This window comes from Dermacentor silvarum, chromosome 5, assembly GCF_013339745.2.
Source record: "Dermacentor silvarum isolate Dsil-2018 chromosome 5, BIME_Dsil_1.4, whole genome shotgun sequence".
NCBI lineage: Eukaryota > Metazoa > Arthropoda > Arachnida > Ixodida > Ixodidae > Dermacentor > Dermacentor silvarum.
Genome location: NC_051158.1, coordinates 113,611,037 through 113,638,777, shown reverse-complemented (window position 1 = coordinate 113,638,777; position 27,741 = coordinate 113,611,037).

Below are 27,741 nucleotides of genomic sequence, written 5' to 3'. Positions count from 1 at the left end.
TCACGGGCTCGGGCACGGCGTGTGCTTTTTGACCCGGGCCGGGCTCGGGTTTATTGACGCGGGCCCGGGCTCGGGCTTTCTGCGAGTTATTCTCGGGCTTCTCAACTCTGAAAAACACGTATTTTTCGGTCTCGGGCCGGTTTCGAGTCGGGCTCGGGCCGGGCTCGGGCTTAAGGTAAAGGGGTGGCGGGCCGGGCGGGTAACGTAGATTATTACCGGGCCGGGCCCGGGTCTCGCCATAAATGTTTTGATCGGGCTCGGGCGGGCCGCCCAATGTGAAAACGGGCCCGGGCCGCAAAAATCGGCCCGTGCAGTGCTCTAGTACGAGCACCGGCGGCCGAGACGACGTTATCTTTTACAATTTCCCACGGCAGAAAAAACAAGCTGCTCAGTGGATCGCAGTGGTGAAACGAAGTAATTTCAAGCCTTCAAGAACCACTATTCGCTGTTCAAAACATTTTCGGGACAGTGATTACCATCAGAGATGTCGAATGTAGGAGCTTATGCCGCATGTAGAAAAAATGCACGTTGTTTTTCTGGGTAAACGCCATCTGTTTCTCATTCTGTCACTTAAATCTCCGTTTCTCGCTTCTGTCGTTGGCGACGCTTTCCCCGAAGAGTTCCGAATCGGCCTGTATTTTGTGGAACGTCTCTGATTTATATAATAAAGAACGCGTCCTCAATGGTCGGCGGTCCGTCGCATGCTATTTGAGGTTGTGGAGACGATAACCGAGGCTGTGACGGACCACCTAAATTTACACGGACAAGTTTCGTGAATGCGGCACAGACGCCGGGCTCGCCATGCGAATGTGTCATCCAAAATTGTGACTACGGCCTGAGAATGGGCGTTGCGAGTATAATACAGGTGTCACACGGCCCACTTTTGATCTCGATCATGCCCAATCCGGATCGAATTTCTTGGTCGTGATTCTTAGCGTAAACTGCACGAGGGAGCCAATCGCAGTCGAGAATTTCGATCCAGATCGGGCTTGATCGCGATCAAAAGTGGTCGTGTAACACCTCCGTAGGCAAGACCGTGTGCGAGAATTTCGTTTATTTCCGGGCAGCACAAACATTCTTCTTCTATTTTCATTGCACTGCAGTGGATGCAGGAACACCTGTCGAAAGAGAAATATACGCCAGGTAGAAAAGACACCTAAAATAAAGTTTCAATGTCACGCCAGGAATCCAGCCTCACTCGGATACCCGAGTGCCCATGCGCCTAATGATTGCTTACATCACTTGCTTTAAGGAAAGCGGTGGATTGTTTAAAGGCGTGAAGCGACAGGATCGAGTGGGCTTTTGCCTCTGATCGTTTCAATACAACCGGAAATCTAGGGTCAAAAAGCATAAAATAGAACTACAGTAAACCGTATAGATATCCATAACAACGTGCAGTGGCACATTTTTTTTTTTTTTCGTCAAATTCCCGCACGACATTGCAAGCAGCCCTAGCACGCCGTCGAACGCTGCTTCTAGCACCGCGGGTCACAAAACAACACAACTACAGTGCAAAAATAAGAAAAATACACTTCCGTGCGGCGTATATTTTTCTGGCACTTCTGCACATTGCATTGTTCTCTTAGTCACTTCGTAACTGCAAAATGCACTGTGCTGACAGTGCGTCTCCGCATTCGCGGCAAGATCGAACAACGCAATGATTACACGCATTGTGTGTTGCGCTCAGAGCACAGCAGAAGGCATCTTTGTACCTAATATCCACACTGAATTAAATTATATCGCAAATACAATAATTTCCATGTGATGTGCACCTTCAGGGCACTTCGGCAGTTGCACTTTATTACTTGCAAACCAGCAACAGTAGAATGTACTGTGTACAAAACGAGTCTCTCTTTCCGTATTCTTTGTTATCAGGACGCCCGGTATGAAGATAATACAATCTCACTGTGACTTCTTAGGCTATATAAAATGGTACAGCTTCAGAAAAACTTCCAACGCGGGTAAATGTCACAATTAGGTCCTCGGATCCGGCGTGCTCCATTCCAACTTCCGCGCTGGCTATCGCACTCGCGCTTGGCGTAGGTGTTTCTCGTTGTCGGGCCACTGGTTCAAACGCGTATGGTGTCACGCAAATCACCTCTAAGTGATCAAAATTATCCATAGCAGCGACTGAACAGCGCGAAATCGTCTGGGAGGTAGTCGCCGTACCTGGTCAGAAGCTGTCACGTTGCGGCGGGCTCTCGTAGACCCATGGATTGACGTCACGGTGCGCTCCACCAATCATCGATGCGAGCCGGATTCGCCGCGCGTCGCCCAGCCGCAGCTCGGAGTTGTTTTTTTTTTTTTTTTTGTTTTTTTTTTTTGCTAATAACGCGTTTTTGGTTGCGCCATGTCAAATTTCTTGTCGATTTTCGTGATCAGGGTGTTCAAAAGTATCAAATGGTGCTTATAACTCGTTTTTTTTTTTTTTGGAAACCTGTTCAGTTTTCCTTTACGCCGAAAGACGCGCATATCGTTCGTTGCTCGTGTGCAGTAAATGTTGATGGCGCTTTATTGACAATTATCTACTCAAAAACAAGTAGTATCATAGAAAGTAGTATAAACAGTACAAACTCTTAAATGAATAGTAAATTTCACAATTTCTTTCCTGGAAGACTCCAAAAATCAGTCGATTCCGTATATTTATCACTGAGTCACTAAAAACTTAGAAAAATTAATTATAGACCTGTTGATAAATCAGTGGATGTGGTAACACGGCGTCGTGCTCGTTGTAATGGCAGTTTCAGTTATCAGGGAAGATTGGAGATGCTTCCCTGATAGACTGACTGTAAGCTTACACCTAACAGCGTAGCAAGTTGCGCCTGTGGGAGAACTGCCGAAACGACAAAGAATTACTTGAGATTCGATTGTCTTTGAACTTCACCAAGTGGCGGGTAGGTATAATCATGGGCTGCCGATATATTGGTTCGAATTGTCACGGCACCATTATAATGTTTAATTCTTTACAATTCGCTCGCAAACGTATTTCGGGATTCAATTGTTTACCCCGATTGACATCAAAACGGCCAGGAGCGTGAGCCCATAACAGCTATCGCTGCAAAAGCGCGGACGAAAAGAAACAAGAGCATTATCGAGCTAATAATTGCCGTTTCATTGAAACCCAACGGAATGCGCACTCTCGTTTGTGTCCTCCTCAAGTGTTCTCCCTATCATCTATCTCTGTGTGGACTTTTACTACTACGCGCACACTTCATCTGTAAGTGGAAGCTATAACTCAGGGGTTCTTATCCAAATGTATGGGAAAGGAGAAATCGTTTGTCTCAGCAAGCACTACACCAATATTGATTAGGTTTTTCTATATTTAAAAGAAAACGTTAGAATATAGCGACTGTGCAAACTAGATTTTTTATTCGGACCATCGATTATATTATAAATATTCTTGAATAGTGACACTATGAAGTTTACAACTCACAAACTCAACAATAAAAAAAGCAATACGAAAAATCTGTAAGCTGCATTTAATAATACACCTGAAGTGGACAAAATTAATATATTACTTACTGAAACCTACCCGTGAAATATACCAATAATTTGTGATTAGGACTTTTGCAAGATCCTCGTAAACATTACTCTTGAGCTGTAAATTTGTACAACAAATTTTTCCGCTGTTTCCAGATATGTGATACCTGTGTCTAGTGCAGACTGACGAATTTGTAGACTTCGTACGTTTATTTATTGCAAACTTGGCCAATTTTCGGCAACTTTCGTAAAACATTTCAGGTGGTAAAAGTAACTTTCGCTTACTATATATTCACTAAAACCTAAATCTCGCTCTCAAGTATAACAAATTTAATTCCAATCGGTCCAGGCGCTGTCGCACAAAAGCGTTTCCGCGTTTTACATGTATTCGAATAGGTGGCATTGGAGTTCGCCCCACGCTAACGCTTCGTTTTAAGTTTTTTTTTTTTTTTTTTTTTTTTTTTGAGAACAGAACCGGATGTAATCGAAATGTACCCGTAGAGTAAGTGCCACGTGATAGATTTGAGTAAAACAGATAATAACTGCAATGACATCCTCTATATGTTTCCGAAGCTTGGAGATGCTTCCCTGACAGACTGACGGTAAGCCTACACCTAACAGCGTAGCAAGTTGCACCTGTGGAAGAAATGCCGAAGCGACAAATAATTACTTGACATTCGATTGTCCCTTAATTTCACCAAGCGCATCTAAATATTACAGGTCGTCGGCTCAAACTGCACTTAATAAAAAGCAATTCAGAAAGTGTTTCTTTTTTTTAGAAAACAGAAAATAATGACTAAAACTATGAAAGGGGCGGGTGCAAAATGTTGCACTCACAACCAGTGAAGCCGGGGCATGGGGGGGAGATGGGCTGGTTAGAGCGTTTGTGTAGTTTTTAGTACCGCTGCATTAACGGCTAAACGAAAATCTGAGCGCTTCGTCTCTTGTAGTTCATGATCGCCTTTACAGGGAAGGACTGTAGCTTTTATGCCCACTTCAGATTTCATTTGCAGGCGCAAGTTGGAATCAGCGCAACAAAGGGGTAATTGGAGATCACAGGGAGAGGCCTTCGTCCTGCAGTGGACATAAATATAGGCTGATGATGATGATGATGATGATGATGATGATGATGATGATGATGATGATGATGATGATGATGATGATGATGATGATGATGAAGTTTTCGTGTAGTGCACTCGCAAAAGTCCGAGGGTCCATCAGCGATGGCCTCTGCTTGCCTCTTGCAAGCTATCGCGTGATGGACCGCTTCCTATGGTTTTTCATTCCTTCTACCTCGGACTGTTTCTGTAAAAAGCTTTTTCCCGGACCTCATCGCCGTGTCTTGCGCAGGTATAGGAATATAAATAAGCGTCGCTACAGGGGGCGGACCATGCCACGGCGGGAGCAAACATGTGACGCCAGGCTCGCCCTGCTATAGCTGCCTAGGTGTCCCCGTGCCGCTGATCGCGAAATCGCATGATCTATTCCTGGCTACCGCGCCCGCAGTTTGTTGGGGCCGAAGTGCGAAAATGGCCGGGCCACCACGGCTGCAGTGCACACCGGAGAACAACCGCTCCTTGAACAAATAATAGTCGGGGCAGGCTGGCATGATGCGTACTGTTGTTGTTTCGAGATGTGGAATGCGATAAGCTAGCGACTATAGGGTCGAACATTCGAGGATCATATTTCAAGCGTTTAAGAAATGCTTGGGGTTAGAGTCCCAAAGCAACGCATTGTCAGCAGCCGTGTTGTGATGGAAGCGGGGAGGGCTTCGTATTGGAGGAGGAGGTGGAGGAAATAACGTTTACTTGAACAACAAAAGAAAATAGCGCGAACTGGGGCGCTAACATAAAGCTGCTCCCAATTTTTCTATTCCATATCTAGAGTCAGCGCTCCACGATTAGTCAACATTTTTTCGGGCCACCCACGGTTCGCTTGTCTGTCACGCGACGTCAGGAAAAGCGCGCGAAAACTCTTCATCTGATATTGTGTATGTATACTGATTATGCATAATTAGACCGACAAAAATAAAAGTAATTTCTGATTCTACGCCTTTCTCACCATCAGCCCTCCGCTATTGGTCGGAACTTTTCGGGCTGCGCCCACTTCACCTGTCTGTTACGTGACGTGAAAAACCACGCAAACTCACGACGTCAAAGTCACGTGTATGCATTGCAAATCACATTAATATGCCGTACAATACTGAATGTATTGCGGAATAGCCGGAGACTGCCCCGTTCCGAAATCAATGGATGATGGCTGCCCCCGATCGCCCTGGCACTGGCTGCTCGGAACCGCCGGGGAGAATGGATTAATTTGCGTAAATCAAGCTTTTTGCGTGGCAGGTGACGTTGTCTAGCCCTTTTGGACCGTACGCGAAATCACTCTGCCAACTTTGCTTGGCTGAAGATTTAGCGGCATTTTTACCCTTCTGGTGCACGTCGCCGCGAGTTTATACCAGACACCAAAAGCTAAGCCAGGGGAAGGGGGCCAATCGCTGACGCCGGCACTGGCCTTGTCATCCAGCACTGCCCTTTCACTGCGCTAATTCAACGCCTCCTAGGTAGCTGGCCTGTTCACTCTGTTTTACGACGTCGTGTTACTTGGACCGACATTTTCATTGCCAAGTCCGGCGTGACGCAAGCGGTGGCATCGAAATCACCGCGCCTTACTCAGGAGCTTTCCCATTAGATTCTATGGCTGTCGGGAAAGTTACCATGACGTAATGGATCAAAGTGCGCCGGCCTTGTGCCATCTAGGGCCGTTGGCTATCCCGGCCCCACGGAAACCCTCTCACTTCGGTGTGCTCCTTACCTCTGGTCAGCCAATTAGATAAGAAAAACGAGTCAATGTAGGCAATTCTATTCGTTTGAAAGCAAACAAATGTGACCTCCTGCAAACGAAGATAGTATTTCATTGGCCTCTTCAAACAGCACTGCGGGTCACCGCCCGGTGCTCGCGTCAGCGGTTACGTAAATTTTACGGATGGAGATTGAAATAAAACCTGGCCCCGAATTCACAAAAAACTTGTTACGCTAGAATTGCTAGTAAGAAAGAATTTCAGCCAATCCAGATGTAAGACATACCATTATCTAAGGCGACCGGCCAATGGCAAAGACCACTTTCGAGAGAAAATATTTGTGAATCTGGCCCCAGGGCCCGAATTCACAAAAAACTTCTTACGCTACAATTTTTCGTAAGAAACAATTTTGGCCAATCCAGATGCCAGACATATCATTAGTGAAGGCGGCCAGCCAATGGCAAAGCGAACTTACGGACGAAAAGCTTTGTGAATCTGGCCCAAGATTCGAATAGTTTTACTCTATAGGGCCCCTGGCTTCTGTGTATTAATAAGTGCGCTAGAGGGAGGCGTCCTTACTCCGGGAGTCCTGCAGGCCTTGGATCGGGACCCCTGGGCCCGGCACAAGAGTTGTCACAGGTCGTGCGGATTGATTTCGACAGCCTGGGCTTGTTTAACGCACACCCAAAACACAGAGTCCGAGTGTTTCTGCCATCCGTCCCAATCGAAAACGTTTATTCTGGGCAGTTAGAGAACCCGAGACCTCGTGCTTAGCAGCTGAACGCCGTAGTCACTTTCTTTTTCTCGTGGTTAGATTCAGCGACTTCGGTTTTAAAGAATATCAAGAAGAATAAGAGACAGTAGACACAATGTTTTGCAGGCATTCGATTGTAAACGACAACAGTCAATGCAAGCAAATTTATAAGCTACGTAAAAAAGCCATTAACGCGCCGCCGCCAGCCCACATATGCTCGACGCAAGGCGCCAGATGAGGCCATTGTCACGCGTTAGCCGGCCGCCCAAGCAACATTTAATTTTGTTTTATTTGCGTCCGCTTACCCGGCTACTAAAACTAAAGGAAAAAAATAACCGGGGAGGATCTGGGGTTGCGCACAGGGGTCGCGGGAATCCAGGTCCGGGTCCTTGCACTGTTCCTGCTGAGGCCACTGCTAGAATTTATTTGAAGTACCTTACATTGTGTAAGGGGGTGTAAAAATCTAAACAGTGCATACACAAGCAGATAAAAAAGAAAACAAAGTTCAATACATGCTAAATAAAATTTGAACAAATAATCACAGTACAGAAGAGGAGACCAAGCAATGCGGAAATAACAAGAAGAAATATGGTACATAATTTAAACCACACGATAAAATAAAAAGCGCATGGATAAGTGCGCAATTCATCAAAGCATGTTATTGTACGATGTAAGGAAAACAAAATGTAACAAAAAAAAAACGAAATGCTTAACAGGAAATCAGGGGGCAAAAAAATTTTCAAAATATAAACTGAGACATGCTAAACGACGGCTTCAGTGAAATGACTCATGAGTTGGTGATGAAATGTATCAGGATTAGACAGAGAAGTATGGGGTTTTACTTGCCAAAACCATCATCTGATTATGTAGGATTAGACAGAGATGCGATGCTGTCTGGTAGGTTATTCCATACTCTGATATCTGATGGCTCGTGGAAGTGCTGATGAATTGAAAGCTAAAGTGTCACCATAGATCTGACTAGTAGCCACGGCAGTAGACACTGTAGCCACGGCTGTGGATGATTTGCGCAAGCTCACTAATGGCAACGCCGGGCCGTATCTACCCAATTATTGTTGTCTATGTTATTTGTTGTGGCCCTTTATCTGCATATTTCACGAGTGAAGTTTGATTTTAGTTCAAATGTACTCATTCCTAATTTCTGCACAGCCATAGGCTATATGGTATTGTGCCCTTGCTAGACGGCTTCCTAGAAACATTGTTATTCTTAGAACTGAAAGCAACTACGCTGACGAAGAGCAGGCTCCGCAGTTATACAGCACGCTTCAGTGTCATTAGTGAACTGGCTATTCACCGAAAAAGAATAACGGTAAGTTCGACGCGAATAATTATCTACCATTAAACACCGTTGAAAGTTGGGTAAGGACCGTTGAAATGAAAAAAGAATATGCCGAGCTCTTGAGAAAATAATAAAAAAGTCGCAGTTTCGCCCGAAACGCGAAGCATCGATTGGGATAGCAAATTAGTAGACAGCATTACAAAGTAAGAATATTAGTTTTCGCAGCCGTATATACTTGCTAACATTCGCTTACTAACTAAATTGACAAGCACGGCGTCGCACGCGCATGACCGCTGGATGACCACACATCACGCTGGATGACCGCGGAATGTCGCTCTCAAAAGGCGGCAACCAGGAAGCGCGACAGAAGCAGCGAGCGAATTTACCTTCGTACCCTCTCTCTCTTCTAAGCGAACTAAACGTCGAAAGCGCAGCGCATACGAAGCTGCCGGCTCTGGGCTTACTTTGTCCACATTGCAGATCGCTTTGAAGATGAGTCCCGAGCAGGCGCGCAGTTTGTCTATGTCGCAGATCGCTGTCCAGATACGGCGCCTACGCGGCCGCGCCGTAAGCAGCAGCCGCCGGTGTAGAACGTCCCCCTCCCTGGCCTCCGCCCCTTGCTTCGCGCGTGAGTGAAGACGGCGCGCTTCTGCTACGCATTTCTCTCTCGTGCGTGCGAGATTCAGCCGCGATCGTCAGCTGGTCCTCGCAAGCTTTCACTCGCACATACAGTGTACGGCGCGCGGGGACGATGTTATCGTGTTTGGACTTCATACGGAACATCATGGCGACGGCTGAAATGCGCTTGGAATGTCTATATAATTGCTATCGCAATAAAATGAGATCGAAAATCTTTTTTCTTTCTTTCCGGGGTTTCACGTGCCAAAACCAGTTCTGAGGCACGCCGTAGTGGAGGACTCCGGATTAATTTTGACCACCTGGGGTTCTTTAGCCCGCGCTACAACGCAAGCACACGGGCGTTCTTGCATTTCGCCTCCATTGATATACGGCCGCCGCGGCCGGGATGAGATCGAAAATGAATGTGAGAATAAGCCAACAGCTTAATCGAACCACAGAAATGAAGTAGGCACACTCACAATGCTTCCGAAGCAAACAGCTGAAATCAATAACGCTGTTTGATGACAACGGCACAAATTACGATTGACACGTCTTTGTAGAACGCTTAACACCGTGACGACGACGACGACGACGTGTTGACGACGTTGGAGACGATGAGGGGCGGGACGAAGACGGCAGCATGTCCAAGACGACATGGCGATGACAGAATCATGGTATATAGCCTGACAACGGCTGCGCGTCATGCCCACTTACTTCTGGACTCATTTACTACACGAAGGTCATGTAATCATCCGACCATTCACAATTAACGTGCGTTCTCATCATCTTCATCATCATCATCAACATCAGCCTACTTTTATGTTCACTGCAGGACTAGGCTTCGCCGTTCGATCTCCAATTACCGCTGTCTTGCGCTAGCTGATTCCAATTTCCACCTGTAAATTTCCTACTTGCCTTCTCTTCGCACCCATTCGGCAACTCTAATGGTCCATCGGTTATCTGCCCTACGCATTACATGGCCTGCCCAGCTCCACTTTTTCAGTTTAATGTCAACTAGAATATCGGCTATCTCAGTTTGTTCTCTGATCCACACCGCTCTCTTCCTATCTCTTAACGTTATGCCTAAAATGTTTCGTTTCATCGCTGTTTGTGTGGTCCTTAACTTGTTCTCGAGCCTCAAGGTTAACCTCAAAGTTTCTGCCCCATATATTATTGAACGACAGTGGTAAGCTCCCAGTCAGGATTTGGCAATGCCTGCCGTATGCACTCCAACCCAATTTTAGTCTTCTGCAAATTTCTCTCTCATGATTAGGGTCCCCTAAAAGTAATTGACCTAGATAAATGTACTCCTGTGCAGACTCTAGAAGCTGACTGGCGATCCTGAATTCTTGTTCTCTTGCCAAGCTGTTCAACATTATCTTTGTCTTCTGCATATTAATCTTTAACCCCACTCTTACACTTTCTCGGCCCTCAATCATTTGTTGTAATTCGTCCCCAGTGTTGCTGAACACCACAATGTTGTCTGCAAACCGAAGGCTCCTGAGGTATTCGCCGTTGATCCTCACTCCTAGGCCTTCCTAGCCTAGTGGCTTGAATAGTGCATTCTAGTTTGTCGTCAAACATCACCCCGTTTGCCAATGACGGGATTACCGAAGGGGTAAATGTGAGTCTAGGAGCTTGCATACTTCTTGTAAGCATGCAGTGAATAGCATTGGAGAGATTGTGTCTCCTTGCCTGACCCCTTTCTTGATAGGTAACTTTCTACTTTTCTTGTGGAGAACCAAGGTAGCTGTGGAATCCTTGTAGATATTTGCTAAGATATTCACGTATGCCTCCTGTACTCCTTGACTACGCAATGCCTCTATGACTGCTGGTATAGAAGCATTGCGTAAGGCGTAGAGGCAATGCCTCTACGCCTCTACTCTACTCTACTCTACTCTACTCTACGAGGTCTACTCGAAGAGGCGGACATTACTTGCGCAAGAAATCGAAATGCATAATCGATTAATTAACAAAAATTGACTAATTAAGTTTTTAACTAATTACTTCATCGCCCATATTGCAATTTACAAATTGTAGCCGTGGATTTCGCAAGGCGGATCCACTTGGAACGAATTCTCAGGATGACACCAGTTTCGAAATATTAATTCCGGAACTTTGCGGAGAAATGCATTGGCGTTCCAGTTAATTTTGTGCTTCACTGCATAAAGCGACGTTTTGTTAAGAACTTAACTGGAACGCCAATGCATTTCTCCGCAAAGTTCGGGAATGAATATCTCGAAACTGGTGTCATCCCGAGAATTCGTTCCAAGTGGATCCGCCTTGCGAACTCCACGGCTACAGTTTGTACATTGCAATATGGGCCATCGGGTAATTAGTTAAAAACTTAATTTGTGAGTTTTTGTTAATTAATCGATTATGCATTTCAATTTCTTGCTCAAGTAATGTCCGCCTCTAAGAGTAGACCAGCTCATTAACTAGAATTGGGCTATCTGCCATGGGCAACCTTTAAGAATTTTTGAAAGGGTTCGCTGAAACACCCTGTATATATATTCATTGTTATTGCTGCGCACATGTGAATGTAGTCGTCGATTGAATCTGATCATTACGTTTCGCGGTTGAAGGTTACCTCATTTAGCGAAAGCAGGCGCGTACGTAGCTGTCCGGCAATGCTTAGAACCCGGCGCCGGCGGCCAGCCGACGCCTGCCAGCGGTTGGTAGACATGCGGTGGTTACTCCGTCCGCTTCCGACGCAACTCGACAGCTTAGTTATGCAAAATTTATTGAATCTGGTGCAGCGCAGGGTGCTTATAACCAAATGGCGAAGCAGAAGCGTAGCGCTCGAGCTGCGCGGTACCTGCGGCGAGCTGATACAGCCCAGGTACTAGATTTCGAAATTACCTTTATGTGCAGGGCCGCGCAGGGCGCGTGTGAACGCGGAGACAATATTTTAGCGGACACAGGGGCTGCATACATGTTCCATAGGGCACGATTTTTCCAGATCGTTGCGAGGTGTATTTACCGACTAGTTCTCTTGCATAATGCTTCAATTTGTCTCGTACCGGTGTCACCCGGCCACTTCTGATCGCGATCGAGCCCCATCTGGATCGGAATCGTCGACCACAATTGGCTCCCTTCAGCAGATTGAGCAAAGAAGCCATTCGCGCCCGAGAAATTCGATCCAGATTGGGCTCGATCACGATCAAAAGTGCGCCGTGTGACCCCCGTATTAGGCACTGGAATGAAGTCGTGTTTGAAAGAATAACAAATGTAGCCTCTGCCACTACATACGAGAAAATATTGCATCGAAGAGCTGACAACTCTCGCAACCTATTAAGAAATATGCCGAAAAGGGTTTACCAAAATGCAATATTTTACTGAAGTGTGCATTGGTTCACATTAGACTGAATTCGAAGAGCTGACAACTCTCGCAAACCTATTAAGAAATATGCCGAAAAGGGTTTACCAAAATGCAATATTTACTGAAGTGTGCATTGGTTCACATTAGACTGAAATGCTAAGTCCTCAGGTGATGCAGGAAATTGGTGAAACGTGAACATACCACATCGGCAGTGGTCTCGCGGAGTGCTGTGTTGTGGACACACTTAGTCCCTAAAATCGTTATTTTCCGCTGGTTGTTTGTGCACCCATAAACTGCACAGTGCTGAACTGTAGCCTTTTGATGAGTATATATGCCATTATTTACGAGCGCAAGTCATTCGTGACAAAAATAAACGGAGACATCGAAGGAAAGCTACCACTCCGCAATGCAAGCGCAAGGCAAGCTGACAGTCCAGACCGAACAGGCAACACTGACAAATACTCTCCACGCCAGACCGTCGGAAGCGCCCTCGTGAAAACGTCTATATTGCGCCGGGCGTGGCATCGCCGACGTGACGCGACGAAACGAACGTTGTGAATGTCGGAGTATACCGGAGCAAGCGTTCGCATGCCGCGGCGCGCCATGCATTTCGGAGGCCATGCGCAGGCTTCACGGCATCGGTGCTAGATGGCGCTGAGTGTTCTTAGGAAAGAGCGAAAGAGTAGTCAAGATCCACTGCATGCCTCATACATAATTCACTTCGACGGTGTCACTACGTTGTGTCGCTATATTCATCTTATGGAAAACGTATTACCGTTGACAGTCATCGTGCGATGCGTTCAACCAGATTTTTTTTTTCAACTTTCATTTCGCAGTACCTTTCCCGTCTTCACAGTTGCCCAAAAATGCGCTGATTAATATTGATAGTTTAGATATTTTACGCCATTATGAATAAAAATGGCGCAGTTTCGCCTGAAAAGCGAAGCATCAATTGCGATAGCAAATTAGTAGAGAGCTATACGGAGTAAGGATAGTAGTTTTATCGGCTGCATAAACTTGGACACATTCGCTTACTAACTGGATTAACAAGCATCGTGTCAGCGTGCACAAGCAAACATGAATAGATCACACTCGATCACCGCAGACAACCGCTGTCAAAACGCTGGCGTAAGCAAGCGTTTGCGGTGGCAGCACCGGGCGAAGTTTCGTAAACTGAGCTGTGAAACTGAACGTAAACTGAGCGGTGAAATCACAGCGCATACAAATGTAGGAGCCGTGTTGCAGATCACTTTCAAGATACGGTGCGCGCGACCGCCCGGCGCTGTGCTAAGTACAAGTTGCTCGCAGAGCAGAAGCCGCAAACCCTCTCTCCCGCGCTGCCTTCCCGCTGTCCTCCTTTCGCGTGGGAGATTCAGTCGCCAGTTTCCCTTGCTCCCGGTCGCAAGATACGCATTTGGTGCCGCAGCTAAACGTCCCCTCCGCTCCCTCCCCTCCCCCCACGGCCTTTCGCACAACGGAAGACGTCACGTTTCCTCTCCTCCGAGTGTTCGCGATCCGTGAAAGCGGACGCGCGCGAAAGTATATGCGAGTGAGAGCGAAAGCACTCTCACTCGCATATACAGCACACAGCAACGATTTTATTGTCCTTGGACTTCATGCGGAACCTCACGGCGAAGACGACGGCAGAAATCCGCTTGGAATGTCCATATAATTGTTATCGCAATAAACAGATTTCTCGGTCTAGTGTACTTTTTTGCTATGTTTTGTATACACGCCATAAGACATACTTTGAATGTGAGTGTTGTCGGCATTCAGCGGGGTTCTCGAGGATTTTGGGTGTTCGTACCGCGGGTTTTAGGGCTTTTGAGGTCTCAAATAGCGCGCTTTTTTATTTCTAATTGGCAACAATGATTCCCATGCACTCTGAGGGCCGGTTTTAGTGAAGCTGCGGGAGATGGTGAGACGCGCAACGGGCGACAAACGCGCCCGCGAACCCAGACAGCGCAGGAATGTAGCACAGCGCCTCGACCAACCACAGCGTGTAAACCTTCAGACGTCACAAAGCTCTAAAAAAAAACTAGAAAGAATTCCCTGACGTTAGGTGACAAACGCACCCCGCAAATCACCTGGACGAGAGTACATGCCCGTTGCATCGGCGCCCTTGCCTATGCAGAGAAAGTCCAGCCACCGACCCCAACAACGGGCCACCTAATTAGCCAAGTAAAGGTATTCTCTTTAAAACCAAAAGCGCTGAACCCTACTTGTGGCGTATTTTCATATGATCCATGGGTTCACCTGTAATGATATCTATGCGTTTTTCTTTTTTGCAGTTGCCGAATACTAGCCGGACTGCTTGCTGCAGCCTGGCTCGTTGTGACATTTGGCATTGGTAACGAGCAGTATTCTGCGTCTGTACAACAGCACTATCGACGATTCTATGACAATCGTTCCGTTAAGGCGATGCGTAAAAGTAAAGCCCTTCACACCTTTACAAGGTATAGTTGGGTAATGATAGTTCATTTGTGCGGTGGCACTGTTCGTGCCCTACACGCAGCCCGTGTGTGGGTACCAGGGTTCATTCTACTGCAACTATTTTCCAGCGAAAGCTGTATATGGCTGGGCGAAACGAAAAACCATTCATCCCATGTTTCTCTAAACGTCTCCATTGGCTGCGCCGTCAGTTACCTCGTTCTCTACGTCGCACCCGAGTGTGCGCACCATTGGCAGCGGAGTTAGTGACGTCGTTATCTAAATTGTCTGGTGCATTTCTATATCTATGCACCAAGCTACACTCTTTACAGCAGAAAGCTGCCTTCGTTCAATTTTCTTCCTCGTTTTGCACTATCAGTCATAAAACAGTCTTCCAGTAGCCTCTGGAAATCTTTCACTTATGCTTACCCCACTTGAGGATGTTCCATGTCAATAAAAAACCTCACGAAGCTCCTCCACAATTACGGAGGCTCAGAAGATGAAATCTTGGAAGAAGTACAGAAGAAGCTGACAGGAGGCACACAAGCCACATCAATCTCGGGAACACATCTAGATTACACAGGTAACCTAAATGAAGAACTGGATCACCCATTCACACAGGCAGAAATTGAAGCGGCACTGACAAAGCTCACCCGAAACACTAGGCCAGACAAAGACCGCACAAAAAACAAGATACTCCGCAACCTAAGCAAGACCGCGGTGGAATACCATCTAAAAACCATCAACGAAAGCTGGGTAAGTGGAATAATTCCAGAAATCTGGAAACGTGCGGAGGTCATCATGATCCCGAAGCCAAAGAAGCCACTGGGAATAGGAAACGATCCCTAACATCACGCGCAGGCAAGTTGTACGAGCATATGGTCCTTAACAGGTCAACTCCATACTTGGAAGAAAACGGGTACATGCCCGACACCAGGAATGGATTCCTCCCCCACTTATCGACTCAAGACATCTTATTACAACTGAAGGAGGACGTCATCGATCACCTAGGCAAACACAGCAAGAGCGCAATTCTGGCCATGGACGTGAAAGGAGCCTTTGACAATGTCTCTCATGAGGCAGTGTTGAAGAACCTCCAGGACACGCACTGGGGCGAAAGAACATACCACTACGTAGAAAACTTCCTGACCAGCAGAACAGCGACAGTGGCACTGGGCAGCCTGAAATGGAACAAGTTTGAGATGGCAAACAAAGGAACTCCGCAATGCTCTGTCATCTCGCCTCTCCTTTTATTGCGATAGCAATTATAGGGCACTTCAACCGGATTTCTGCCGTCGGAGTCGCCGTCGGCGTCGCCGTCGCCGTGAGGTTACCTACAGATAAAATCTTCGCCGCGCGCCGTATGCCCGAGCGGAAGCGTGCGGGGACGCGCGCTATCACGGAGAGCGAACGCACTCAATCTCCCACGCGCAAGCAAGGAAGCGGGAAGCCAGCGCCGGAGGGAGCGGGGGGGGGGGGGGGGGGGGGGAGGCGCACTTCTACTCTGCCAACAACCGCGCTCGTCGCTCGCTCGCACCGTCGCTTATCTCCACGCGGCTCTGACCTTTATGCGCCGTGCATTCGCCGCTCAGTTTCCGTTGAAGTGATAGACCGCACGTACCTTCACCCGTTGCTGCGGCGTATGCGCTTGCTGCCAGCGTTTTGACAGTCGTTGTCTGCAGTCATTCAGTGTGATCTATTCATGTTTGTTTGTGCGCGCTCACACCACGCTTGTTCAATCAGTGAGTAATAGTCGGTCCACATTTTCCAACGCACGCTACACATGCAATGCTGCCCGGGTCGGCAGTGCAGCGCTACAGGTGTGTCCCTTCGCACGCGCTGCCCACGGGAAGCGCTTCTCATCAACACCACCGTTTCACACGCGCCTTCTCGTGGTCATCGAGTCTGTCTGCATGTCGGTCTACTTACGCCGCAGCACACCTGCTTACTTAATCAGCTCATGTTTACTACAATTCATATTGCTACAAAAGCCGCTCACCTTACCTCGTATGACATTGCTGTGTTGCTATCGCATTCATTGCTTGGCCCTTAGGGCGAAACTGTGACATTTTTTAATATAGCCATGCTGAAGCTACCAGATATGTGAACGGAATAAAGGGAATAAGACACGCCCTCTATGCCGATGACATCACCGTCTTGACAACAGGCGGATCCCCAGGAACTCAACAGGATGCACTGCAAGAAGCGGTCGATTGTACAAAAAACTGCCTCAAGGGTTGCGGGCTCGCGTGCCCGCCGGAGACATCGGATCTGCTCATACTAAAAGCGAGAACCAAGGGAAGACCACCAAAAGGTGAAATCCTAGAAACAGAACTCTGTCTTTATGGAGTGCAAATTCCTAAAGTAGAGTTGCTCAGAATCCTCGGCCTACATGTACACAAGGACGGATCGGGTGCCGCCGCCCTATAGCCAAACTGCAAGTAACCATCACGCAAGTAGCGCATTTGGGACGACGGGTAGCAAACAGAATATACGGCTTGAAATAATATCATGCCGTCAGAATTATCCAAGCCCTCATCATCAGTAGAATCACCTACGGCACCCCTTACCTAGACCTAAAAAAAGCAGAAATCGAAAAACTGAACATCCTCATCGGGTATGCCTTCAAGATTGACATTGGGATCTCCGAACGCTCCACACAAAAAACAACGGCCGCTAGCATCTAAACAAGAGAAATAGATACAGCAGAAGAAACAGTAATAGCCTTGACAATCTCAACCTGTGGGGAGGGACCAATAATACTCACAGATTCACAAGCAGCTTGCCGAAATTTTCAGAAAGGGAGAATCTCCAGGCAAGCCCTACAAATCCTCACCGAAACGGAAAGAAGAACCTACCAGAAACATACATCGTTCGGACTCTGAGGCACGAGTCCCTACTGGAGAATGAGGCAGCCGACGCCTCCACCCGAGCTCACGTTCACCGGGCTTTCTTACAGGACGCGCCTACGAGAACGGATGAAGTCCCCAAAAAGTACAGCAATATTCTGCAACACTACAGGCTAGACAGAAGAACTTAGCCGCCACCTCACCCCAGCCTAACTAGGGAAGAGGCAGTAATCCTCAGGAAACTGCAAACCAAAAGCTACGTCCACGGTATTCTATTGCACCGAATCTCGCCTATCCTGCATTCATATTTCTGCCTGTACTGTGATGTCCCAGACACTCAATGCCATGTGGTATGGGGATGTGTCGGAAAACATGGCACCATAGACACTCACACACTAACTGAAGAGCAGTGGGAGGCCAAACTATCAGACCCGGACCCAAAGAGACAGCGCAGCCTCATCGAACGGGCACGGGATATGGCCATGGCCCGCGTCTACCTGGAATAAGGAGGTCGCCCACCTATAGGGCGCAGACTGCGATTGCACAGAATAAAAGTTAATTCTCTCTCTTACCCCACTGTCCTTAAAAAGTAGTGCCTTGGCCATTCCATTTGCTTCCATATTTGTCGCTCCATGAATAACAGATGGTTTCCGCATCATTTCCACACGCTCCCCACCAGTCATCTTAACCTGAATTTTTTCTCCTATGACTACACGCTCTCATAGTCCCTGACCTGGCTTCGAACAATAGCCACTGTTCCTGAAATTACCTTCTGATTTCATTTCTTCTCTTTCGATATCATACCGTTGCCGGCTTTCTCCCTATTGCTGCCATCTAGAACACTGTTTCTGTATCTCTGATTTTACATTTACCATTTTTTACATCTTTCTCGGCGTCTGTCCACCCCATTAGCGTAATATTTACTGTTTGTAAACCTCCATTGTTGTTTTTCTCCCCTGTCATTGACAGCCCCTACGTTATTGGTCGACAATAATTGTAAGTGCCCTGTCATGGTAGTCAGGCTACAATACAGTGCACGACGAAGCCCCCATCCAGCCACCATGCAGTCATCCGGGATTACCTTATCTCTACGTCAATTGAACTAGCCTGATACGAGGTGTGTTCAAAAGGAAACCGAACTTTTGATATAACATCTTTATTTTAAGTACTTTTTAAGCACTGTACCCGAAAAGTAGTCCCCTCCACTGGCAATACACTGTTGCCATCGTTTCTTCCATTTCTGGAAGGCCTCCTGGAACTCACTTTCTGGGACGGCGCACAGGTCTCTTGTCGCATTGTCCTGTATATCCTCTATGGTTTGAAAGCGACGTCATTTTGATGTGGTTTTAAGGTTGGTAAACATGCAAAAGTCTCCCGGAGCTATAGTTCCGTAGAATACAGTGGATAGCTGAGGACAAGGAGCGACGCGTGAGCCGGCGCATTAACATGATGCACCATCCAAGTCAAGTTAACCCACAATTCAGCCCTATTTCTGCGCACAACATCTCTGAAACGCGTTGGAATTTCCTGGTAGACTTAGTTTACCATCTTACACGTTGTACAAATTCCTGATGGACAATACTTTTGCAGTCAAAAAGCACAACCAACATCACTTTCAACTTTGATCGACTCATGCGTGTTTTTCTTTCTTTTTTTTTTTTTTTTTTGACGCGAACTGCAACGACTGCACCTTCGTTTCAATATCACAGTTATAAACCCACGGCTCATCGCCTACTATGATGTTCTTAAGGAAGTTTTCATTGGCAGTGGCAAGCAGTCAGTGGCAGTGGAAAGAGTTTATTAAGATGAAATGACTGAAGCTATCACACACCGCCTACCATAACATCGCCGCATCGCACTAATATCAACCTGCCGCAACCATCACACATACAAAAAAATGTTAATTTAAAATTACGGCAAAAATAATCTCGCGATGACTGTCGAATGCAATGCAAATAGCAGTCGATTTATGTAGCGACCGACATTTCTGAACTCACACGTATTTAACACCTGCAGTGGTAATCACGAGGCCTTCGTTGCTTCGGCTATGTGCAACATACTTCTATATTGTCCCACTTTGCTATGGCATTCGCTTGCCAACATGGCCCATGAACACGGAGGCCTGACGACGACTGTATGAAGGCGACGCAATGACGATCGATGAAATGACGAAGAAGGAAGGATATCGATCGAACGAAAAAGCGGCATAACAATGATGGCATGACCAGAATAAGATGTCATTATTTAAATTATGAGGCCCGCCGTAGTGGAGGGCTCCGGATTAATTCTGACCACCTGGGGTTCTTTAAAGGGACACTAAAGAGAAACCGGAAGTTGAGCTAAATGGTAGATTATCCTTTCACGATCACAGCCATACCATTCTTACTGCACACAGATGTTTAATAAGCGAGAAAATAGCGAAAAACTGAAGGATAGGTGCTGACGCCCCTTCGAATTTCCCGCACTACACGTTCGTGACGTCGGAGATTACAAATGCAGGCCGGTCGCGATTGGTCGAGAGCGATTTATCTTAATAAAACGCAAAATGAAATACACCTTAAACGTACATAAACAGCATTTGCCAACTTTTTAAACCGTTTCAAGCGAGGAAGTACAAGTTTAGCACAAAATTAAATAAATAAGAAAAAATGGCATGGCGATACATCCGGTCGTGATAGTTTCGTAGTTTCGTTTTTGGTCAATGGATCGTCGCGCGCGCCTGTTCCTCTCTACGGTGTTTGGTTGCGTGTTGCGTGGCTCGAAAAACGTTGACTTCGCGGGAAACAGCCAGAAAATGCCTCGTGTGTGTAGTGTTGAGGGCTGTATAAATGGCCCAAGGCGCTTGCTCAGGGGCAGCGGCAGTGTTGACTCGATTGTGTCCTTTCATGTGGTGTCGCGCGGTGAGCCCCGGCTCCCCGGCCTTCGCAATGGCTCAGTGCTCTGCCGATGATAAAACGGCAAAAGAGCCAGAGAAACCGATGGTGTGCTCTCTGCATTTCTCGCCCTCGGATTATGTGTATAATCCTGCCCTCGGAAAGTATCTTGGCGTGCCCCAGAGGTCCAGTCCTCTCTCGAGCAGCTGTTCCCTCAATGCGGCCTTCATCAAACCCCCTACCGGTGCCCCTGCAGCAGCAAACTGGCGGCTCGGTGAGTGCTGAATGTCATTAAATAAAGCCACGAAATAACCATGCCGAGTACGTGCGCAACTTTCTACGCTTGTTCTGTCGGGAACATCGTCGCCTGGTGGACCGGACGCTTCGCTCTCCGTCGACGAAAACGAAGCTCTGCTTTCCGCCGGCGCGGCCGGCGGCTCACCGCCATCGCACGCGGAAACACCTACCGCTCGAGCACGGAGCATCATTTCGCGCTCCGTTTCACTGTGTATCACTGAAATGCAGTCCTGCTTCCCTGGCGAGCTCTTCGTTACAAGGTTCAGCGGCAGCAACGGTATCCATCGCGGCGAACGCAAACGCAGCGACCATGCATGCAGCCATGACGCATCCAGTGCCTCGGCCGTTTACGCAAGCGGTGACGTATCATGGCGCATTCTGATTCGCTGAGAGCAATGAAATCTGTGACGACACTGCTTCAGCGCCAAGTCTGGGGTGAGAGAAATTGAGGAAGAGATATTTGATCTTTGTTTACGAATTTCTCCGCTAATAACTCATATTTTTGCACCCAACAAAAACTGCATGCATTCCTGAAGGTCCCTCTTTTATTCCAGCTGAACTTCCTGTTTCTCTTTAGTGTCCCTTTAACGTGCACTACAGCCCAAGCACACGGGCATCTTTGCATTTCGCCTCCATCGAAATACGGCCGCCGCGGCCGGGATTCGATCCCGCGACCTCTTGCTCAGCAGTCAATGTCTGACAATGGAGGCATGAAAGGTTGGTTGTCTGACGACGGTATGACAAAGGCGGAGTAATGACGACTGAATGACGATAGTGTGATTACAATACGATGTCGAAGAAATAATGACGCCGATGGAACTAGGATGGCCTTATACGACGACTGCAATAACGATAATCGGACGACGTTACTGAAGTGATGGCACTGACAAATCGACACCGTGATAACGACGGCATGACGACGACTGCGTGATGGCGATGGCGTGATTTGGATGGCATGACGACAGTCGGTTGACAAAGCTGGAATGACGACGATGCAACGACCATGACGGCATCACGGCTCCGAACACATACCTAGTGGCCCAAGCTATTAGACACCTTGGACCACTGGCCGAGAGTTGAAGGAGTGAAGACGGAAGCATGACGAGAGTCAGATCACGAAGCTGAATGACGACTATTGAACGACCACGGCGGCATTACTATGGCGGTGTGACAACGAATGCGTGACGAGCGTAGGACGACGATGGTGTGCATGAGGACGATGGCCCGATGAGTGTCGGATGACAACGCTAGAACAACCTGCCGCAATGATCGCTGTTCGCATTAAAAAATAAAGAAGCACATGGAAATTAACCTTAGCAGTTATTCTTTCACGCGGGAAAACCCGTTCGAGACGACTGATGTGTCCCGGAAAGCATGCAAGCGTTGCACAAGCTCTGCGTCACGTGTGTTGCATTATTAAAGCGAAGCTTTGTCTCACTGATTTGTTCATGAGCGCCGAAAACGCACTGCAGGAAAGCAAACTTACACAATGAACTATCTGCGTGCACACAATGGAACAATCTGCGCATCTGCGCACACAATCGTAGAACACTACAGCTTACATTCGGAGTTGTGCCGATAAGAACAATGGGAACTGCAACACCACACTACCCAGGCGAACAGTCCGTATCTGCATTGCATTACGAGCTTCACGCAATGCATTCCCGGCTGTCACCATTGGTTGCCCGCGGGTGCCGCGCACGGCAGAAGAGGCTGCCGTACGCGAACGTAAGCGCGAGGGTGATCGTGCCCGTAAGGCTGATTCCGTGTATCGGCAACGGCATGCAGTCCGTGAAAGTGTGAGTGTGTGCGTGTAATCAACGGCTACATGATCTAAAATAAAGGCTATGCAACTTAACGAAATGTTTCGTCATTCAACTTCAACGTTCGAAAAATACAATTCTAAACAAGCAATCAAATCCCGGCCGCGGCGGCAGCATTTCGAAGGAGGCGAAACGCAAAAACGTCCGTGTGCTTGCGTTGTAGTGCACGTTAAAGAACTCCAGGTGGTCAAAATTGACCCGGAGCCCTCCACTACGGCTTGCCTCATAATCAGAACTGGTTTTGGCACGTAAAATCCCAGAAAGAAAAGCAAGCAATCAAATCACATCACTCGCATCGGGTCGCTCAGCATTTCTTGGTTTCGTTGCGTGGTCGTCGGCTTTGGACTTTGATTCAGTTTGCATGGGAGAAAGCTTCGCGTTGAACCATCTTTAAGAAAGGGGCTTTGATAGAGCGTAAGATTGGGCGAGTTGGTATTCCATGTCTTGTACTTAATAGCGCATAAAAAGGGGACGAGGCACAGATGGACGACGCATGTGCTGTGTCCGCGTCGTCCATCTGTGCCTCGTCCCCTTTTTATGCGCTATTAAGTACAAGACAGGGGCTTTGATCTTTCAACACTCGTGAACACTCATACATTTGTACTAGAGCAGTCTGCCTGTAAACATGGAAGCCGAAGTAGCTCATTAAATCTTTCGTACGGGGCTGGTGCACTAAAAACGCGTCCGTCATTACATCTCAGAGTGCGTTATAAAGACCACCAGGTGGTCGAGGTCATATAGTTGCCTACGGAAACAGCCAGAGGGAACCCTGGCACTGCGAACTTTCAGCTACCGCTGGATTGGTGGTTAGTACATGGATTTGTCTGATTTTCGTGGTTGAGGCTTCAGACGTTCTTGTAGCTTTGCTTACTACGCTGTATCTGCCTTCATTGGGCCAACTTTCAAAGCAATGCTACTTTTCTAAATGCAGAACGCAAAAAGACTCTGCGTACAGGTATAATCATCGCAAACTGTTGTATTAATAGCGCAATACTTTGTTGAGAACCAACAATTCGCAATGCCACGAAGCCAGTACGTTCCAGGCCAGGAGGAGAAAGTTTAAGAAAATGCACGTACAAATCCCCCATTCCCACGCCAGCTGGGGCACCATTCCTACAACTTCCACAGACACTATAGCTCCAGAGCTCCCGCAAGTACGTTTGGTAGGAAACGTTACGGCCGAGGCAAAGTTCGGAGACCTCAACTACGACTTTCTCTCAGCCCAAGGTGCAGTTAAAAGTAAAACACGGTATATCAATCAGCTCTCGGTTGTTTCCGAGCGCTGCGCTTGGCACTGCCTCCAACCCGGAGCCAAGCAGTGGTTGAAACGCTTCGCTTGTCCCGAACGTCACGCGAGGACGCCGCAACGTTTGTTATCAGCGACAGCGAACAAAAGGCGCCAGTGCGGCGCGGCATTCACATCGGTGTCTAAACGCGGCCAAGTTGGCCGCGCATGCGCCGTTCGAGCGAGAGACTCGCGCTGTGTTCGTCTTGCGCTGCATTCCGGTAAGCGGGAACCTGTACCTCTGCCAAACGGGTGCCCGGCGTTGGGCAGCGACGACCGACTTAGAGCGCGAGGCGCTGTTCGTTTAGAGGCCGACAGAAAGCAGGTTACGTGCACCTCACTAAGACGCACGGCTGACATGGAGGTTAACCGTTAGTTGACGATGGCTCCCGAGTCTTCACTATAGCAACAAATACGCCTTCTACTGAAGCGTCTCCCGTAGGGGTTACTCCGGCGGTTCCCTGCCAGCTACTGCACTTGATTTTGCAAACGAGCCGTGAAGATTGAAGTGCAGAGCAATCAGGCGTAGCGCCACAAGCGTCTGAATACTTCGCCAGCCGGTGTCAGTGAATTGCTGCGCCGTGCCTGTCGATCATCGTGGTGCAAGCCGGCTTCATTTGAAAATGTACCACTGTGGCTACTTCGAAGCGCTCGCGCAGCTTACTACGACCCCCGTTTCGACAGTTGCGTCGCTTTTCCCGTCGGCAGCGTGTTGCTACGCCAACTCCGAATTATTTTGGTCCGCGCAGTGCTTCAGACCTGCAATGCAGCCAGAGAGAGTGTTGAGTTGGTGTAGAAAGGTTTCGTTAGCGCCTAATTATACCGCCGGCAGCCGCAGTACAGCAATAGCGCGGGATGATGCGAGCTGAGCGGAAGCGAGCGCGTGGGACTGTACGGTCATTCCATCGCTAACTTACCTAGTCGAAAATTTGTGTGGAATAAACGCTAATAAATGATGACGGTTTTATTTTATACCAAAAGGATTCGAAACTTATTTTAACGCAAGAAACGGAGAAGTCAGTTCAAATGTTAACTTGGCATCAAAAGTACGCGGTGTTGCGAACTAATGAACCCGAAGAAGGGAAACCAAGGGGCACGTTTTTTTTTTTTTTTTTTTTTCATAGGTCGCAGTCATATGAAGCCAACAAACAATTACACCAAGTAAAGCTTAGGTTGAATAACTTGTGTTAGTTGAAATGTAGAAATGATAAAGAAAGGCAAATGAGCCTGAACAACAAGAAAACTGGCCCCAGGTGGGCCCCTCTGTTCCTCTTCTTCTGGTTCATTACATAGTGAGGCTCTCGACTCCCGCAGCTTTGATGCCATCACGTATCGCATACGAGGGTTTATTGGCCAGTTGCCTTAATTCTGCTAAGTTCACGTATCACGTGACACCTCCCTGCAGAAAGGTACAGCTCCCGAACCTCCGCTGTTTGATTTGATTGGTGTTGCGGTCGAGTGCTTCATAGTAATACGCTTATTGCTGTTCAGGTCGGGTGATGTGGAATGGAATCCCGGACCCTATTTTAACACTGTCCTCACTGAACTACAGAAAGTATCCACAGGGCAAACACAACTCATTACACAGATAAAACATCTAAAAACGCGACTTCTCTCAACTGACAACACGATCTCGGAATTAAACAGACGAATGTCCGTTGTAGAAACCCGCTGTAAGTACATTGAAACCCTACAGCAGCAGCTACAAACTATACATATGACCACCACTCATACAACGCGGGCCAACTCCGACCTAGAAACTCGTTTTGACGACGCAAACGCAGGAAACCGTTCTCGTCGCAATGACCTAATTTTCTACGGTCTCGATGAACAAAACGTCGCTGAATGTAACACCCAGGAAGAGCAAAGAGTCATCAGCCCCTGTTCCGAGCGTCTAGACATAGCCTTAGAAGCAAGGGACATGGAAGGAGCACATCGTCTCGGCCCCCGGTCCAATAGCCACAATCGTCCTATTTGCGGTTTGCGTTCTTCAAAACAAAACAACAAATCCTCTCACGCGGCCGCAAGTTCAAAGGAACTGGCTACAGTATTGGTGATGATGTTTCTCGTTCGGTACAACGTGCCAGGAAGCATCTTATTGCCTTTTCAAAGAGCAAATATGCACCATTTACGTTGCTTTACAAAACCTTGTTCATCGGAATGAAACGCTACACTTATGACGACGCCTCAGAAAACGTAAAGAAAACTCAATAGCAACTGCCCCGTTGTAATCAGCACGCACATAATGCAAACACCGCCCCCCGCGCTAGTATATCGTTTTCTACAATCTATACTAACGCGCGCAGTTTCCTCCCCAAACGCGAGCTATTATCTAAGCTAGCCTCTTCATCCTGGCCCGATACACTAATAATCGTACTTACTAAAACGTGGCTTACCGATGACAAGTCTGGCACCGAGGTCTTGGAAGGCTTACCCGAGTTCCGTATCTTCCGTAAACATCGTCTACACGTTCGGGGAGGCGGCGTTCTTATCGCTGTGAAGGACCGGCTACATAGATCTTTCATCGACAGTTCATCTGACCTCGAAATCCTATGGCTCAGTTTTTGTGCTGCGCCCCAAACTGTCCTGCTAGGTATTTGCTACCAGCCTCCGAGTAATGACCCAAACTTCACCACTAAGATTAACAACGTCTTTATTCAGCTCACAAGTAGACATAGGAACGCACATATTTTAATGTTTTGCGACTTCAACTATCCTGGCATTGAACGGAGTACTAGCTCACCTTCAGGTACAACTCGAGCAGAAAAAGATTTTCTTGACGTCTGTCGTAATTTCAATCTAAATCAACTACTGACTAAACCAACACGAGTCACAGCGCGCCGTGCCAACATTTTGGGCTTGATATTAACGAATAATCCACAGAGTCTTTCCTTACTATAACATACCTACGGGAGTTAGGTGATCATAAAGCAATTCATTGCGTTTTCACCCTTACACCGCCACTGAGACTAACTTGCACTAAAACCATGCGATGTACCACGAGGGTTACTATGACGTCACAAACAGTGTTCCTTCTGCCGGGCTTTCTCAAATAATCTTAGTCGTTCATTTCAGAAGAACTGGTCGCTGTTTCAGAAAAAGATTACCGAATTAGCTACTGTCCACATTCCTGTTGTTACGCTTCGCACCAAAAAACACAAACTGCAGGTTACGAAAAATTTTCAAAGAATAGAAAGCAAGAAAAAAATGGCTTTTCCGTTCTACGGAGCTGAAACAGTGTCCGTTGGCATGGGAAAATATTACGAGGCTGAGACAACATACATGAACTTTACCTGCCACGAAAAATACTTTTCTCATCATTGTAACTTACCCGATGAGCTAAATACAAACCCCCGAAAATTCTGGGCAATCCTAAAGCCCAAGCCAAAGGCCACTACCATCCTCACTGATGATGTGTGCACGGCGATCAACTTCGACTGTGCAGACGCATTCAACTGTGCTTTTTCATCCATCTTCACCATCGAACCCGACGCACACTTGCTCTTGTCAGCACCTGTGCAGTCTACCATGCATCCAATGCTGTCATAAATAAAATTGAGCTATCATCATCATCCAGACAAGATGAAATCAAGTCCAAGCTACTGAAAACACGAAAGATATATCTCGATCTATTTATGCCTGCTTTTCACTCAGTCATTGTCTTGCAGTAGCATCCTGCATGTATAGCAAACAACGACGGGGATTATTTATTTATTTATTTATTTATTTATTTATTTATTTATTTATTTATTTATTTATTTATTTATTTATCTTTTTTTTTCAGTACCCTCAGGGTATAAATGCATCACAGAGGGGAGGGGCATACATAGTAAAAGTGAACACAAAAAATAATAATAACAGAAAGATAGAAGCATTATACAGAATTATACAAAGCATTATACACCATATACGA